This window comes from Chrysemys picta, chromosome 1 (assembly GCF_011386835.1).
Source record: "Chrysemys picta bellii isolate R12L10 chromosome 1, ASM1138683v2, whole genome shotgun sequence".
Classification (NCBI taxonomy): Eukaryota; Metazoa; Chordata; order Testudines; family Emydidae; genus Chrysemys; species Chrysemys picta.
In genome coordinates this window covers 340,128,241-340,144,226 of record NC_088791.1, presented here as the reverse complement: position 1 = coordinate 340,144,226, position 15,986 = coordinate 340,128,241, and the positions used below count along the sequence as shown (strand labels likewise).

At 52.3% G+C, this 15,986-nt stretch overlaps 1 long non-coding RNA gene across 1 annotated transcript; it reads right to left on the bottom strand.

The window, feature by feature from the left end:
* Positions 1-10,882: 10,882 nt before the first annotated feature.
* LOC135984048 (uncharacterized) lies at positions 10,883-14,766 on the bottom strand. Its single transcript, XR_010601979.1, has 3 exons — positions 14,628-14,766; positions 13,769-13,878; positions 10,883-11,102 (listed from the first exon to the last, which is right to left on the bottom strand). It is a non-coding gene; the product is annotated as an uncharacterized LOC135984048 (long non-coding RNA).
* Positions 14,767-15,986: the final 1,220 nt, after the last annotated feature.

The window sequence follows — 15,986 nt, the reverse complement described above, 5'->3', positions numbered from 1 at the left end:
GTGGGAGGAGTGGGGGAGCTGGGTGCTTCTAAGAGGAAGCCAGAGTGCAGTATGCTAGTACTAGACATGCAATCAGAGCAGTGAGTGAGGGAACATGTTTCCAGTCCCACATCTAGAAGCAGCACTCACGAGAAGCCGATTGTTCACTTACAGAGTGCTGGCAGATCTTGTCCACCACCTGGGGATGGGTGTGCCAAGCCTTCTTGCTGTTAATCTGCTTAGGACAAGACCATCCCAGGAGCTGAAAACACCCAGCCAAGGCTTTCTGACACCTCTGCAACACAAGATAGGACAAGGAGAGTTTGCATCATGAGAAGAGCTGGAATCTGTGGTCACTCTGCAGTGAAAAGCCAGCTGAAATGATCAATGAGGGAAAGGAATGTGGGGGTCACATGGTATCCTGCAGACCCTGGGTGTCTCTTTGTTCCTATTAGTGGAGGCTCCTGGAGTTTGATCTTCATGGTGGCTGCAGTTCAGTGACTTAGGAAGTGGCTGCTGAGAGACATAAAACATCTCCACTTGTGTGTCCATTGAAGGCCAGGGAACTTGCTTGGGTAAACGGGTAGGGCTGAGATTTTTCACTTTTGGGAGGCGGCTCTGGAGACAGATCTAGCAGGAGAGCTGGAGCAGTCAGGGCCTGCTGCACCAGGGAGCACATGGCAGCGGGACTCACCTTGCCCACGTCAGGGTCCTCGTCCTGTAAGTGAAGGAGCAGTGGGACCAGGCTGCGGGTCACTTCCTCCTGCAGCAGGGGCTTCTGCCTCCTCGTCACTGTCTTAAGCAACTTTGTAAAGAGCATGATGGCAGCAGAGCGCACCTGGGGTCTCACCTGTGATGGACACACAATCATGAGGGGATCTCACCGAGGGAGCTTCACACTCTCCTTACAGGGTGAGCTCGGCACAATGCAAACCACAGATAGGGGCCAGTCTGACTAATAACTCCATGGTCTGCCCACCAAGAGGGCACCCATTTGCAGAAAGGTTTGGGTGGAGGGGCAGACAACACAGGTTAGGACAGTGGTTCCTAAATTTCCCTGGAGGCCTCCTGTAAGTGCTGACTCCATCCACAGTGAAGGGCTCTTTGGAGGGTTTCTTTAATGGGTTCAACACTTTCATAGTTTCATAGCATTTAAGGGCCATTCATTCATCTAGACTCCAAAGCACAGGACATTACATTTCACCCCATGACCACTACATTGAGCATGTTAACTTGAGTTAGATTAAAGCATATCAGTCCTCAGGAGACCAAACGGTTGCATGCCACACACAGAGAACACGAGAGACCAAGGTGTCACCAATGCCTGAGGCCCAGGCAATGGCTCGGAACTGATCAGGTCAGATATGCCACCACTACGACTCCAGAGTCACAACACTGCCTGGCTGGGGATGGGCAGGTCAAGAGCCCCTGACTTACAGCATCGAGTAAGGGGATTAGCTTTCTGGCCACGCTGGTGCGCTCACTCCCATCCAGGCTCTGCAGAAGGTTCTGAACAGCTGAGATGGCCTCCAGAATACTCCCATCATCCATCTCATCCGAGCCCCAAAGGATGGCAGGCAGCAGGGCCTTGACTTGTTCCACCTACACACACACACACACACACATGGGGGGGCTCATCAGATCTCCCAGCCCTCCAGTGAGTACAAGCCACAGTGCCAGGGCTGTGTTTATTCTACCCCGTGGCACCAAGTCAGAGAGAAGCTCCGTCTCCACAGTCAGAGGCGTGGTGCTTTAGAATCGATGGGGATGCCTGACGAGGCAATCAGTGAATCCTAACCCTGTCCCGGATCGTTCTGGTGTAGGGTGGGCAAAGCTGTGGTTTGCTTCGGGGCTTTTCTCTCTTTTCTACGTGCTATTCATTATTATTATAGCAGATGCTGGCAGCAATCTCCATAGTTAAGGCTGGTACACAGTTTCCATTCTAGTTGCTCCTTTTGATACGCTCCTAAAAACATTCCCTTTTTGGATGGAAATGTTCCATGCTGTCTCCCCAGTCAATTGTGATTTTTTCCTGGGGAGATTGCGTCTCTGAGCTGTAGGACAGTTTTTCCACTTACAAACAAACAAACAAACGAAAACTTCTAGCCACCTTCTTTTCCCATGCAGACAATCCCCCAAATGGTGAAACTTGGGGAAAAAATCAAACCTGGCCCATGGGGAGTCCTAAGTGAGAGCTGAACCCTCTGCAAAGTTTGAGAAACTTGGACCTGATAGTGCAAGGCATTGAAATATCATTTGGGGGCAGGGTCACAAACACTCTTTAAGAGAGTGCTCTGCCTCTCTCAGGGCCAGAGACCTTGGGGCCAGCCAGCCCCATGCATTAATCAGATGCAGCGGAGGAGGAGAGAACTATTTTGGGCTGTCAGGAAGGAAGGGGAAGCAGGAGCAGGGGGGAGTGGCTCCTAGAGTACCCTGGGAGGGAAGGCAGGGGGAATCTGATGGGGGGAAAGGGCCTCCAGGGAGGAAGCCTTGGGAAGCAGTCCTCCCCCAAGAGAACAAAGAACTCCGCAGAGCCTGGGGGCAAAGAGCTTGCAGAAGGGGTGCCCTGGAAGGGGGCCAAAGTTAAGTTTTCTTATGTTTACTAAGGACAGGGTGGAACCTTTGTTGAGTGAGCTCAGAAGAGGAGATGTGGTAATGGCAGAAGAGCCTGTTTCTGATTTTTAGTCTGTTGGACATTGTCAGGTTTGATTCTGAGGGTTTTATCTTTGGCCTTCAAAGGCTTGTTTGTCTTAATAAATGAGCCTGAATAAGGGTGTTATTGAACGAGGTATTTGTCAAGTCAAGCCGAGGAGGGGAAAACTGAGGCAGTGCTGCAATGTTGGGTCTTGCCACTGGAGGGGGCTATGAGACAGGGCCTTGTGTGCTTGCTAAGGTCTTTAGACCAATCAAGGTCTTCCTTTGTGACAGCACCAGGAATGGTCTCTCCAAGAAGGAACAGGAATGCTGCTGGGGTAATTTGCATGGGGGAGAATTAGGGTTACCATATCTGAACTTTCAAAGAGAGGACACTCCATTGGGGGGGTAGCCCCGCCCCCTAGCCACTCCCTTCCACTTCTCGCCCCCTGACAGCCCCCCCAGAACCCCCGACCCATCTAATCCCCCCGCTCCCTGTCCCTGACTGTCCCAACCCCTCTCCACACCCCTGCCCCCCTGACAGCCCCCCCCGAACTCCCGACCCATCCAACCCCGCCCCGCTCCCTGTCCCCTGACTGCCCCCCTTCTCCAACTCCCCGGCCCCCTTACCGTGCCACTCAGCTTAGAGCAGGTGTCTGGCTCCGCGCCCCAAGGAGCGCCCCACCCCGCCCGAGTGCTGCCGAGCGGCGTGCTGAGGCTGTGGAGGAGAGGGGAAGCGGGGGAGGGGCTCTGGCCACCTCTGCCAGCCCTGCCGCCGCATTCCCTCGCAGGCGAACAGCCCCACCCCCCAGCGCTGCCAGGCGGCGTGCTAAGGCTGCAGGGGATGGGGGGAGCTGGGAAGGGGCTTTGGCTGCCAAGGCCCCAATGTGAGTGGCGCTCGGCCGCCCTGTCACCCGCTTTTTGGTCGATAAATAGCCGACTGGGAGGAAATCCCGACATTTTTAGATTTTTAGAAATCCCCCCGGACGGCTATTTAAAGAGCGAAAAGCCGGACATGTCTGGGGAAACCCGGAGTGTGATAGCCCTAGGAGAATGATAATGTCCACCTGAAATCCAAGCAGTAAAATCCCATCTAAAATACTCTCCGAGGAAAGATCTGCATTGAGGGGCCGTTGTGATCCCCGTTCCTGCTGGGGAAATGGAGGCACCGAGAGGGTCAGCAAGTCAGCAGCAGAGGTGGGCTCAGAACACTGTGCCTCACTGCCTGCCCAGAACTCAGTCCACTGGGTCACAGCCACCTCGTCATTTTCCAGTTAACCAAGCCTGGGCTCTCACCTTCCCTGGTTGGGTTGCCAGGATGCCGAGTCCTCTTAGACCAAGTGAACGGAAAACTGGGCTGGGGTGTTTTGTCCACTCCTCGAGACGGTCCAAAGTGTCTGGATGTGGGAGCTTCTTGGCCTCTTTGTAACACAGAAGCTGAAAACAACACAGAGCGAATCAGCAGCAGGGTGCTTACCAGAAAACTTTGTGTGTCGGTTCTGTGGAGAGGCATCATAACCTCCATGTTGTACCGTCCATTGCTATACATCAGCCCCACTTTGTGTGTGACACCCAGTCCTCCCACTGACTTCCTGGGGCTTTGACTGGTCGTTAGCACTAGACTCAGCCATAGGCCTTAGCAGAGCTGCTCTACCCTCCAGGAGAACATGTAGGGCAACAAAATGTTCAGTGACCATTTGTATGGCGGACTCTTGTGCATCTGGGGGTTTGCCAAGAGCAGCCGAACCCCTTGTGGTGACCCTGTGAAGCACAACAAGCCGCTCTGAGATAACGCGAAAGCTGGGACTGAGAAATCAAACCCCTGAGTTGAAATCCTGACCCCACTGAAGTCAGTGAAAGTTTTGCCATTGATCTCAATGGGCCCAGGATTGGACTCCTGGTGAGGAGAGAATTAAACCCCATCCCTTAATGAGTTAGATGAGGAGACAATCCCTGAAAACTGTCAATAGGAACTAGCCAGACAGAAACCGTGGAAATGGGGAGGACAACCTAGCGATGGACTATAGAGCCACCTCATTCCTGGTGATGTGCCTCTAACTAACCCATCCAATAGAGAAGGCTAAAGATTGCTCACCACATTCAGAGCTAATGATCCTGCATCTGGGGGAGCTTTTACCATGATCCTCTCTCCTCCATACCCACTCTCAATGCCCTTCTTTGCTTTTCCTTAGTGACTTCGCAAGGAGGAACCTTTCATGGACCTGCAGAAAGGCTGATGCCGACAGGAGACCCAGCTGCCCTTCGGGAGAGTCCAGGCTGATGCTGTGCTACAGAACCTTAGTTTCTTGGATATTCCCATCAGGCTCCTAATTACAACTTTGGAGCAACCAATGATCCCCTAAAGGATCCATCTCAGATTTTACACTGAGCGTGCTGGGACAGGACTGGGGGAGCCTAGTCAGTGCTGCATGGACACCTTGCAATGTGGACATGACTAATAAAGCTCATCGTTTATGTAGCGCAATAATGAGTCTCAAAGGCTTGATTTAAGGAGTTGCTCACTAATCTAGGACACAAGACCCAATTGCTCTCATCAGCTAATGAAACTTACTTCTACAAAGAAGGCCATCATGGTCAGCCTGTGTTTCTTATCACCTCTGTCGAGGAGCGGGATTACTAGGTCCAGCAGCATCCTTGTGGTCTCAGGGCAAGCATAGTGCACCACAGCTCTGTGACACAAAGCAGAAATACCTTTGTTAGTAAGGGAAGAAGCACATTCTGCAACAAGGGGGTGAGGGGTCAGCTTGGGGCCACATGGCAGCCCAGAAGTGAGGACTGTTTTATTCTGGAATTGCCCCCACTAGCAGGACTGACTGCATGGAAAACGCTTGTGTATTACCTGGCCAGCAGGCTCACCCCACGGAGGTGATCTTGGGGGCTTTGTAGGAGGATCCAGCCTTGCTCCTTCTCCATAACAGTCAGCTCGGAACGGCAGCCAACACAGAGAAGCAGCATCTTTATAGCCTCCACTGCAGAGCTAGATTTAAACAACACACCAGCATGACTGAGTGCCAGGAGCCCCCTCATGGTAGGTCTGTCAGGGAGTGACGGATTCACTTGTGTGTGGAAAGACACACCAATGGTTTAAATAGATCTTAGGAAGGCACAGGGTCGTGACTGGGGTTCCTAGGCACTATAGTAATACAATTTAATAATATGAAGAAAGAGAAAGAGTTCTGAGCAAATCCTACAGACAATTGCACATCAGCACTAGGGCATGTCAGTGTCACAGAACAGGAGAACTTCAGCCCTTTAATGTCGGACCCACATTCCTTTGACACACTGGCAAATTGGCTCCCACTAATTTCTCCCCATAGCTGCTGGGATAGTCTTTTTACTTCCTCTGCAGTGCATTGGTCGGTATGTCATTTACCACTGAGAGACACCCTTGCAACCTAAGCCCTGCCTGCTAACTCCCTCAGAATTAGAGAGTTATGGAAAACCTGCAGGGGTCACATGAGAGCTGGAGAAGAGAACTATGACTTCTCTATGACTGTCCTTGTAATTAGACCGTTGACTTTCCAGTAGGCGCAGTACCTGGTGTGGAGGCTCTGCCGGCTGCTTTCCATTCCAGAGACTTTATCCCCTGGTATGCTCTGTCCCAGGCTGAAATGGATTTCGACAAGAAGAGCCATTAGCAGCTGAGGATAGAGGCGGTTTGTGGCATCTCTGGACTTGCTCACCGAGATCATCTCATAGAGGGCGCATGTGGCCTGAAGAGGGAACAAGACAGACACAAGCTTACTTGGAAATCCTACTCCCTCCTGCGTCAGTTCTCAGGATTTCCTAGCAGAGAAAACACCAGCAGGAGAAGGCTGAACCCAGGGGTGCTGGAACACGTTGTGTAGTGGGGGTGCTGAGAGCCATTGAACCAAACTGTAAACCCTGTATATGATGGAAACTGCTTCAATCCAGGGGGTGCTACAGCACTCCCGTTCCACCAGTTCCAGCACCTATGCCTGAACCCTCTGAGCCTGAGGACTGACTGGGGAAAAAGGGCCACCAGGAGAATCTGGCTAAGGCCCCACAGTTGGCTAACTTACAACCCAGCATAAAGGAGGAGACTGGGGAGTCCTGCCTGCAGGAGAGGTGGAGGGACTGCCTGAAGTAAATGCCACCTCCAGGAGGAAGGCTAGGGGGTGGGGAATCCTGTCTTATGGAGGGAAACCAGAAGGACTGTTTGAAACACAGCCCAGCTGCTGCCAGGGAAGCTGGGAACAGCTTTGAGGAAGCTCCTCAGAAGTTGGGTGGGAAGAAGTCACAAGGAGCCACAAATCCATGGCAGGAAAAGCAGAAGCTGCAGATCCATGGGAGTTGCTAACAAGCAGGAAAAAGGGAGGAACAGCTCAGGGAAGTGGTGAGGGATTGAAGGAACAGTCCTTAGCAGCCTATCATGGGGTCCGTGGGCTGGAACCCAGAGCAGAAGTCAGGTCTGGGTTCCCCAGCAAGAGGCAAAGTACCGACCTCAGGACTAAGAGACCAAGAATGATGAGGCTCATATGGGGGCTGAGGGCCTGGCACAGAGGCCACTACATGTTGGGTTTTCCCATATTGGACTTTTCTGTTAACCCTGGAAGAGGTGACGTGGCCAGAGGGCCAGACCATGGAACCTGCGGAGTGTTGCAGAACCAGGAGGCTGGACAAGGGGACACCAGTGTGGAATAAGCCCTGCAACATCATGTCCTGGCATGAGGAGGCGCGTTGGCAGTGAGTGTGCCCTGTGACAGAGACATAGGATAGATTTAACTGTATGGGGCTATGGATGTTCGAACAGTGACTTACGGCAGCAGACGTGTGAGAGGCTTGGTGCTCAGAGCTGTGGTGACTCTGCAGCTTCACAACCAGGTTCTCCATCACCTGTCCTCCGAGGGCCGGGTCAGCAGATAGGAACTGCCATAGCTCGGCCGAATTGCTAGAAATTCAGAAATACGGCAACATGAGGGACTGGATGGCCTAGGAGAAAAGCTAATAAACCTCTTCACCAATGTAACCTCTTTGTAAGAGAAATCCTCCTGTGGAGCCAACGCCCTGCCCAGCAGTCCAGTCCCCAGAGCTTGTGCAATTCAATGTGGAGCATGAACAAGGACTCCATGGACCTCAGATTGAGAATCACTGACACAGGATATGGAGCATTTCAGCTCAAGGCTGCCAGTGTGAATCTGGCCTCAGTTGGTCACGACTTGTTACTGGCTGATGGCTAATATCGAGAGGCTGATGGCTAATGGCTAATACAGCTTCTCTGGCAGCAGATGTCCTATATGAAATGACAAGGAGTCTGGTGGCACCGTAAAGACTAACAGATTTATTTGGGCATAAGCTTTCGTGAGTAAAAACCTCACTTCTTCGGATGCATTGTTTTTGTAGATACAGACTAACACGGCTACCCCCTGATATATGAAATGAACTAAGGGTCTCGGACCAGTGCCCAGTGCACGCTGTCCACATTACAGAGTCAACCACCATACTTGGCCCTTCTTGGTAGGTTCAGGGATTGAACGGGACATGGAGGCTGAATGAGCCTTTCTTGCCTAGTCGGCAGCCCCTCCAGCTATGAGCTCAGAGTGTTGTTAGGGGCAGTGTGGAGGAAGCTTCATTGTCACTTTCTGGGCTGCAGCTGAGGTCTTTATTGTCCAAGGGTGTCAATGGGGCACCTTTCACCAGCATTAAATTCCCTTTAAAAAAAAAAGGGAGCGGGCATGCAGCAGCATGGCTCAGATCTCCGCAGCGCTCAGCCAACAACTGTGTGAGGGAGAGTTTCAGTGGAGTCCTCTGATATGCAGGGCTGGCTCTAGGATTTTTGCCGCCCCAAGCAAAAAAAATTTTGGCCGCCCCCACTTTTTTTTTCGTGCCCCCGTCCCCCCGTCCCCGTCCCAACTCCACCTCTTCCAAACCCCTTCCCCAAATCCCCAGCCCCACCTCCTCCCCCGGGCGTGCCACATTTCCCCCCCATTGCTTCCTGGGGGCCCCCGCGACCTCCCGCCCTAGCTCACCTCTGCTCCGCCTGCTCCCCCGGGTGCGCTGCCGCTCTGCTTCTCCCCCCTCCCTCTCAGGCAAAGGAGGGGGGAGAAGCGGAACAGCGGCGCGTTCAGGAGAGCAGGCGGAGCGGAGGTGAGCTAGGGTCAGGGGGCGCAGGAAGTAACGGGGGGTAGAGGAACCGCTCCCTGCTCCAGCTCACCTCCGCTCCACCATCGCCGCCTCCCCCGAGCGCCTTGCTGCTCGGCTTTTCCTCCCTCCCAGATTTGCTGCGCGAAACAGCTGTTTCGCGCGCAGCAAACCTGGGAGGGAGGGGGGAGAAGCGGAGCAGTGGCGGCGCACTCAGGGAAGCAGGTGGAGGCGGAGCGGAGGTGAGATGGGGCGGCGAGCTGACATGGCGGGGGCACTTTTTCCCCATGTCCCGGCGTCAGCACCTATGATGGCCGGTTCCAGAATGCCGCCCCTACAAATGTGCCGCCCCAAACACCTGCTTGTTTTGCTGGTGCCTGGAGCCAGCCCTGCTGATATGGATTGTTTTTGGAACTCACCGCTTGGGATCATCCATCATAAAACCACGGTTTGCATAATCACTGTTGCTCAACTTTTCCTGCCCAAACATAAATGTGCTTCAGACAGCAAACGTTCCACCTAGGCTCACTATCTGTACGTTCAGATGAAGGAGAACGGCGGAATGAGCTCTGCGCTTGCCAGCCGGAGTAGCAAAGGGATAGTGAACTCAAGAACACAGACTTAAATCCACCCCCTGCTCCAGGACCCATGAGCACTGACTGTAGGTGCGGGGAACTGTGCTTTTGAGAACTCCTCCCAAAGGCAGATCTCTAACAAGGCCCAGGGGCCGGGAGAGGGGGACTGGGAATGAGAGCTCCTGCCTTGCACATGGGGAGACACATTCAGGGAATGGGGGAGAGGAATCTCTGACAGGTGGATTTCGCTCGCTGTGGTTTGTGGCTGAAAAGAGAAGAGCCATCAGGAGGAGAGGGCAGGTAATTTGCCCCATGTAGAGGGGGGAGATTCAGTCCTTAACAGTCAGTGCTTTATACTTTGCCTTAGTAAGACCAAACAATGTGCTCAGTGGTGAGATTCTCATATAGGGCCTCAAAGGGTCACGCGAGGCCTGAAGAGTGGAGGCATTTCGTACCTGTCTGTAGGGAAGGAGTAGTCCAGAAGGCATGAGATCACTGTGTCCAGATGCTCCGCCTCGCCAGCCAGCAGGGCCACTAACTTCTTCATCAGGGTCCTGGAGCTGGGCTGCTGGACTGAATCCAACCGGCTGCAAACCCCAGCCACAAGGTCTGCTGCCTGAGAGAGAGGGAACCAGATGAGACGGGACAAGACTCTCATCCCATCCTGCAGCTGGGGCAAGAGGGAACCTCAGCATCCCTGGAGAATCAGAGTTAGCCTCTAGGTTTTGCCTAAAAGTCACAATTTCCTATATTATTGGCAGGGCTCATTTCAGAGCCTTACAAGGTGCATCGTTGCAAAGACCACATATCAATGGCTCAAAGGAGATGAGTCCTATCTAGGCACAATACAGGGGTAACATAAGAATGGCCATACTGGGTCAGACCAATTGTCCATCTAGCCCAGTATCCTGTCTTCTGCTGGTGCCAGATGCTTCAGAAGAAATGAACAGAACAGGGCAATTTCTCGAGTGATCCATCCCCTGTCACCCAGTCCCAGTTTCAATCAGAAGGCGTAGGGACACCCTGTGCAAGGTGTTGCACCCCTGACCACCTTGGCTAATAGCCATTGATGGACCTGTCCTCCAGGAACTTCTCTAATTCTTTTTTGAACCTGGTTATACTTTTGGCCTTCACGACAACCCCTGGCAATGAGTTACGAGTTGTGTTGTGGGAAGAAATATTTCCTTAGGTTTGTATTAACCCAGGTTTGTGTGTGTTTGTGTCTGTGTGTGTGTGTGAAAGGATAAATAAAACTTCCCTATTTACTTTCTCCACACAAATTCATGAATTTATTGGTGTCGGCATCCCATGAATTTATACAGAGGCAATATGATATTTTCTGTCTTATTATCTATCCCTTTCCTAATGCTTCCTAACATTCTGGTAGCCTTTTTGACTGCCATTGCACACTGAGTGGATGTTTTCAGAGAATTGTCCATGATGACTCCACCCTTGAGTGGTAACAGCTGATTTAGACCCCCTCCATTTGTATGTATAGTTGGGATTATGTTGTCCAATATACAGGAATCAGACTAGAAGATCTGATGGTTCCTTCTGGCCTTAAACTCTCTGAACGTATGACTGTTCCCAGCACTGGGAATTTTAGTTTCCGTCCATCTCAGCAGCAGCGCCCCATACCTTCTCCACCTTAGTCCCACCGCTGTTCACCATGGCAGACAGCAATCCCTCTGCAGTTGGCTGGCAGTTATTGTTGCAGTGATTCGTCAGGCCATCCATAACAGTCAGAATGAAATCTGTCCTCTCTCTTGGGTTGAAATAGACTCCAAAGAGCTGAAGCATACAGGGAAAAGTGTAATTTACAAAAGGCCTCGTCCTGATTCCACGGGGGGCTGATAACTACTGGAGCCCAGAGAAAGCCCTGGCTGGGGGTTGCAGGTCCTCTCCAGCTTCTCAGGGGCTCTGTTTTACTCCTTTCTATTACAGGGCCCCAGTGGCTGATGAGGCTTCTGCTGCGAAACCATATCACTCACAGTGAGGCAAGAGGACTAGTTAAACCATTACAGTGGCCAACCTAGGAGTGCTGCCGTGCACGTCAGGATGTGCATTTAGTGGTGTCAGACACCTACTTCTCAGGCATCCGAGGTGCAAGGGTCACCATTAAAAGATCAGCAGTTGCGGGATCCATGTAGTAATATTAGTAATGACTGTTACAGTACTCGGTCTTTGACTGTGACTGTATGTGATACCCTCCTACAACACATCCCAGCATAAATACAGCACGAGAGCAGTAGGCGTTCAACCTTCCCCATATGGACACTCCCTTTCCTATACTAGGACTCTCCCAGAATCCCCTTCCAAACTAGCCAAGACCCTGTCCCATTTGGCAATAAGGAAAGGGCAGGGTGCCTGTGCCCCCCAGGTTGGGAACCCATCTGCTAGAGCAGTGGTTCTCAATCAGGGATACACATACCCCTGGGGGTACACACAGGGGTGGCAGGTTTGTATAATTTTTGGCATTGCCCAGAATGGGTTCAAGTCCCACTCCCCCTACACCTGCCTAAGGCTCTGGGAAGGAGTCTGGGTGCGGGAGGGGGTTTGGGGTGCAGGTTCTGGGAGGAAGTTTGGGTGCAGGAGGGGTGCAGGCTCTGAGATGGAGTTTGGGTGCTGGGTGCAGGCTCTGAGCTGGGATAGAGGGTTTGGGTGTGGGAGGGGGCGTGCGGCTGGTCCAAGGATGAGCAGTTTGGGGTGCAGCAGGCAGGCTGACCCTGGGCTGGGGCAGGGGGCCAGAGAGGAGTACTCCCCGCAGCCCTCTCCCTGCTGACGGCAGCAAGCTCTGTGGGAGAGGAAGGGGGGGCCTCCTCTCCGACCCCCAACACGACACTCATCCAAGCCCCCCCAGGCTGCTGCTCAGGAGGTCCAGCCAGGATAAGCCTCCCCCCTCCCCCGAGTCGACTCGGAGTCTCCTGCTGGGGTGTGGGGGGAGGGGGAGGGCTGCCATGCGCTCCTCCCCTCCTCCCTCCGCAGGCGCAGCAGCCACCTCAGCCTGCCCTGGCGCCACTTCCTTGTAGCCGGCTGCGGCAGCGGCTGGCGAGGGAGCACAGTGCGGAGCTGCAGGGGGCGCTTGGGGGAGGTGCGCGGGGGTGGCAGCCGGGGCCGGGGGAGATGCGTGGGGGCGGCAGGCGGGGCTGGGAGAGAGACCCGGCCCCGAACATTGGTGGAGCCGGGTCCCCTGGGCCCTGAATTTTCTCAAGCCCGGGCACCATGGGCCCATATAACTTGCCGTCCCTGGGGGTACAGGGGGTACATCAACTCATCTAGTTATTTGCTTAGTTTTACAACAGGCTACATAAAAAGGACTAGCAAAGTTAGTCCAAACTAACATTTCATACAGACAATGACTTGTTTATACTGCTCTATCTACTATATCAGTGTTTCTCAATCTGGGGGTGGCAACCCCCAGGGGGGTCATGGGATGGGTTTAGGGGGGGTCACAAGTTTAGGGTCGCCATTGGGGGTGGCAAGCAGGGCCCCCGCAAATCTAAGATACATGCAGAAGCTGAAGCCCAAGCCAAGCCCAATGCCTAGGTTTGCCAACTTTGTAATATTTAAAAACCGGACGCTCATGCAGGAGTGCTGGACCGCTTCTGCCCTGCCTCTTCCCCCCGAGGCCCTGCCCCCCATTTGGTCCTCTTCTCCCCTTCCACTGTTGCTCACTGCTCTTCCCCTCTTCCCCGCCCAGGTCAGGAGCAATTTGCCTGCTGGGAGCTGCAGCCGCATGATGTGGGTAGGTGGCAGCCCCGGTTGAGTAGGGGCTGGTGCGGGTGATGAGCTGGCACCTCCCCACCTCCCTCACCCGCAGTAACTGGACTTTGGGTGTCCGTCAGTAGATCTGACCGGACACTATCAGATCCCCTTTTCAACCAGATTTTCTGGTCAAAAACCGGGCACCCGGCCACATTACCACCGCCCGGGGCTCAAGCTGAAACCCGAACCCCGCCACCTGGGACTGAAATCAGTGTCTCCTGAAAGATGTACACTAGTCTGGAAAGGTTGAGAACCACTTGCTAGAGAGTAGATCACTCTTTATGAGCATTTGTTGTCTTCACTGTTGTAGCCGTGTCGGTCCCAGGATATTAGAGACACAAGGTGGGTGAGGTTCTATCTTTTATTGAACCAACTTCTGGTAGTGAGAGAGACCAGCTTTTGAGCTACACAGAGCTCTTCTGTGTCTGTCTGAAGAAGAGCTCTGTATGGCTCCAAAGTTTGTCTCTTTCACCCACAGAAGTTGATCCAATAAAAAAATTGGACCTCACCCATCTTGTTTCTTTCTGAGCATGTCATTTCTAGCCATGAGGAAGGGCAGGAGCTGTAATTCTTGGGTAAGCCATACACAATAGAGATGGGCGATCCAGGGACAGGAAGTAGTTTGGAGCTGTGCGATACCGTATTGTACTGACACCAATGTAGAATGGTCATTAGTGCCAGGACGTGATTACCTCTGCGATCTTGGAGGGGCTGTTGCAAACCACAGTGGGGCTCCAAGCAGCCAGAAATTCCTTGTTCCTCTGTTCAGTCCATTCCACATTCTTTCTGTCCAACTGTGCAACTGAAATACATGTTAATAACACTCTTAACTTTCCATTCTGCTTCCTGGCTTCTGCTCTCATCCCTCTTTACTGGACAAAGCCCTTGGTTTGGCCCTGATCCAGGAAAGCATTTAAGCACATACATTATTCGAAGCAGATGAATAATCCCAGGGACTTCCGTGGGACTACTCGCCTGATGAAAGTTACAGATGTGCGTAAATGTTGTGCTGGATCAGGGCCTTGACTCCCAGAGTAAAGTGGCTCTATCAAGTGGTGACTGGAATCTAGCCAAAACACTTCAGTGGCATAGAAGTGGATTAACACAGTCATGAATTGAGCCCCAGATTTGGATCCAGATTTCCAACAGCCATCAAAGTTCTGGGGCGTTCGGGGTACAGGCATCTCGAACTGATCTAATTGGTCTGATGGCGTTTAATCCCTATCATCGTGTCCCACTGACCCTTCCCATTCCCACTGAAGGAATTAGCTCTACCAGTCTCAGTTTGTGGTAACGTGTGTTGCCTTTCTCTGTATTCCCCCCCTCCCCTTTCCTTTCTTTGAAAGTCAGGGCTAGAATTACGGGATGACTATCAGACGCTTGTTTCTAGAGCCACAAAAAAAACAGCACTCTGTTCAAAGGAACAAATACCGAGCCAGATGCTCTACTTCTTCCTCAGGCACTACCCTGAACAGGAGCTTTGCCTGAGGAAAGCCTCTAGCATTTAGCTCCCAGGAGGGGGATTCAGATGCTCATCAGTGCTTCTCTTACTCTTTTGGCGCCACGCAATAGAGATGAGGTAATGAACAGCCTCTGCTGCCTTTGAGCCGATCTCCTTGACGGGATCCCCACAGCGGATCCCCAGCACTGCAACCAGGTGTCCGAGCCTGGTGAATGGAGACGCTTCCTAATGGTACAAAAGAGGAGAGGAGGAATCCATTACCACTGCAGGTAAAGCGGGCTGTGTCTCCTAGGCAAGGAGTCTATATCCACACAGTCCCTTTCTATAATGGGGCGTGATCCTCAACTCTCCCTTTTCAGAAGAGGCTTGGGAGCCAGAAGAAGAATATAGGGCTCGATCCCGCACCACAGACATCCACTGGAGTTTTGCCACAGACGTCAGTGGGAGCAAGATCAGGATCATAATGATCTGTAACGGCTGAGGTGGGCTGGAATGGAGAGGCCTCTTCCTGCAGCTCTACAAGAGGAAAGTATCCCATGGTACTAGGATGAGGAATGGAGACAAACAGGGAACCAGCTGGGGATGAAATGTCTTCAGTCTCTAGGATTTTGAAATCTCTTTTCTCTGAAATTCATTAGATCCAACCATAGAAAAACCCGTTCTTCCTGTGCCCCTTGTTAGCTGTCTTTCCTGCATTGGAAAGAGGTGGCCTATTCCTCCAGGGCACTGGATTTATTTTCCAAGTGTATCAGATGCCAACCCATCTCAGTCAGGATGATGGACGAGCAACGAGATCGGTTTTTCCCCCGCCTATTAGGGAGCATTGCACTGTGGGGCCCATCAACATACTTCTAAGCAGGAAGTTTCTCTGGTGTGGAAGAGTGCCCTGTAGGTCTAGTTTGCAATCAGGTCACTAGAAGTCAAGAGTTACTCACATCCAGTTTGACTTCTGTGGCCACAAAGTTTAGGAGCAGTATGATGCTCCATACAGCCCTCTCCCGCAGGCAATCTTTCCTGGACTGCATCCAGGAGCCCATGAGCTGCAGGAAAAACAAGAGAGGTTAAAAATAACAGGGGGAAAGGGTGTATACAAGTGATCCCCAAAGGATAATCTTTATTCTGGCTGAATCATCTCACTCTTACAGATACAGGCTGCGTCTGCTTTGTGCAGACTCAAAATACACATGGAATTCTTCTCTTCGAACGAAAGCAAAGTGCATTTCTCTCTGAGGGCCCAGTCACACACCCGCTGAAGTCAATGAAAGTTTTGACATTGATCTAAGGACCGATCCAATGCCCATTGAAGTCAACGGAAAGGTCCCCATTTGATTTCAATGAGCATTGGATCGAGCCTTTAATGGATGCAGGATTGGGTCCTATGTAAGGAAGGGAAGGGCCAAGTCTTCTCTGGACAAGCCACACAATCCAGCATTTCATTCAGCAAAATA